Raw genomic sequence first — 2,860 nt, 5'->3', positions numbered from 1 at the left:
ATATTTAAAAATATGCCATATGCAATATCAATATCAGCTTCTTTGTACACATTGTCCCAGTCCTGATTTAATAGATCGTTCTTAAATGCAGTCATAGTTTCTTCTGTCCTTACACGTCTGTATCTCAGTTGTTCTTCATGCTGATTTTTCTTATAATTAGTGTCATAAACTGCAAAAACTGGTAGGTGATCACTGATGTCATTAATTAATATTCCGCTCACAATGTTGTTTTCCATATTGTTAGTGAAAATATTGTCAAGTAAGGTGGCACAATGTGGTGTAATTCTGCTAGGCCTGGTTATTTTAGGATGTAAACTCAAACTGTACATAGTGTTTAGGAATTCGTCGGTCATTTTATGCTTTTTTGGATTCAACAGGTCAATATTAAAATCACCACAGATAAACATAACTTTTTGATTTGTTTTAGAGAATATTTCCTCTATGAAGTCATTAAATACTTGAATACTAGAGCCAGGTGTTCTATATATACAGCTAATTATTACATTTTTTTCTTTTTCCTTATAAATTTCAATTGTTATACATTCTAGTAAATTATCAATTACAGTTGTCATACTTTCTACCACCTTGTAGTTTAGGTTTTTATCCACATACACAGCTACTCCCCCTCCACTCTTGTTCCTTCTATTTACAAAATTCACTTCATATCCCTCCAGTCCAAAGTCCATTCCTTTCTCCGCATTGATCCATGTTTCAGAAATGGCAATAATTCCAAATGGATTTGTCAACTCATTTAGATATTCCTTTATATTGTTGAAGTTGGCATACAGACTTCTGCTATTAAAATGGATTATTGATAATTTATTTTCCGTGTTGATGGTGTGCTTAAACTGTTCATCAGTGAAGTAGCAGCAGTTACAGCTGATGTTGTAGAAGAAATTATTTTCCGGGTCTATATCCTTTTCTAAGTCTAGAACATTATGGTCTGTGTATCGAAATGTTCTCAGTTCCAGATTATCATAAAGAGAATTCCAATGAGTCATGTTGATATTGTTGCCGGATGCAGATGAAGTTCTTTTGGACTGTGCCATGTGTTGTGTTGTGTGTCACGTCACATGTGTATTCATACCTCCAGAGTAAGTTGACCTCAGTATTTGTCCAGCTCTTCCATATTTCTGATGACCAACACTTTGGCTTGTTCCGGTGTTCCATTGAGTTTAATGAATACTTTGCAGTTGGTGGTCCATGTATTTTGAATTTTTCCCTGTTTCTTCAAGTAACGTGCTTTCCTGGCAATGTCCGCATTTCTTTTTATCAGATGTTCGTTCATGAAGACATCGGATCCTTTCAGTTTCCTTCCTTGTTTTAACAGTGCTGTTTTCTGTTTTCTGTTTGCAAATCTCACAATGATGGCTGGTTTGTTACTGTCATTTTTTCGGGGTAGAGGGTGGCAAGCCTCAATGTTGTTATAATCCACTTCCACACCTTTGGACCGTAGAAAGGTAACCACTTGATGCTCCGTGGAGTTGACATCTTCCTCTCCTGGCCCTCCTACATTGTAATGATAATGGTTATGAATAGTAACAGTAAAATAATTTTCTAATCTCCACAGTAAGCCAATCACATGACCACTTCAAGATGACAAAGCGACAAGGTGATATATACCAGTTTTTAAATAGTGTTGATAGGCCACGTAAAACCAGAGTCATGATAAACAATATATACGTGTGGTTTTTTTCTGAATACTTTTACTGTCTAAGGACAGCGCTAGCAAGCACTCCCTGCTTATGAGCAAAAAATTAAAAAACAAACAAAACCCCAAAACAGCCCTTTTGTGTTGGCGGAAAAATGTACAATGTCCACCTATGACAAATGATATGGCAACATGACATTTGGTTGTTTAGGAAGAGGGGGAAATTTTAGGAGTGAGAGAGAGAAAGAAAGCAGAAAAAAGAGAGAGTGTGAGTTTTGAGATGTGAGAGATTTGTTACGTTTAGCGTGTTTGGAGTGTGTAGTTAATGTGTTGTCTTTTGTATAGTTTTGTATTGTGTGTGAGAACAATGAGGCGACTGCTGTCTCCAGGTAGAGATCAGGAGTGATACACCTGCTGCTGTCAGACCTGCAGGTATCAGGCTGTGATGTTCTCTTTATAGTGAACAGAAATTTTTGGAGTGGCACAAATAATTTGTGTGGCATCTTATTTAATGCAGGACACCTGATTGTTATGCAAATAGCTTGAAATGGTTATAAAAACAAGGTAAAAGATAAAATGGGTGCAAATAACTTTGTTTTTTGCAAACTTTGTGTATAAGATTTTAAAACTGTTTATATTTGCATTTAAAGTTATGAAATATGATTCATTAAACATGTTTGTGGTTGTTACAGTAAAAAATATAACTTTTTCTACTCTGATTTTATGTTTTTGTCTGATTTTAGATCTATTGTGTTACTACAGTATGTCAAAATGAAAACACAACTGTAAACTCAGACATGTTAGTTTGTGCTGAAAGGATGATACCAAACAAGGCAAAGTAAATAGTTTTTAAAGGTAAAATGTGGAGGGAAAATCAAAAGTAGTTAAAAATGGCCAATTATATCCTGGACCAAAGAGGGTTTAACATTTTTTAAAGTAACGCAATACTTATTTTTCCCAGTAATTAATTAATTTTAGAATCTTGCAATTCAGTTACTAACTCAGTTACTTTTTTGAAGAAGTAACTAGTAACTATAAGTAATTACTTTTTCAAAATAACTTCCCCAACACTGGCCAGAGCACATTTTGAATAACACCATGGGCATTTCAGATTTCACACAGGTGGTTCCTTGTTACACTCTAGAAATGGAATGAAGGTAAAGACATGAGTTTTTGTTATATACTGCTCAAATAAAGTATAGGAACAAT

The sequence above is a fragment of the Mchenga conophoros genome, linkage group LG13, assembly GCF_057382185.1.
Source record: "Mchenga conophoros isolate Kocher_MC1m ecotype Shallow Benthic linkage group LG13, M_conophoros_male_GT1.1, whole genome shotgun sequence".
In the NCBI taxonomy this organism is placed as follows: Eukaryota; Metazoa; Chordata; class Actinopteri; order Cichliformes; family Cichlidae; genus Mchenga; species Mchenga conophoros.
The sequence above is the reverse complement of the archived record's forward strand: the minus strand, read 5'-3'. Positions refer to the sequence as shown.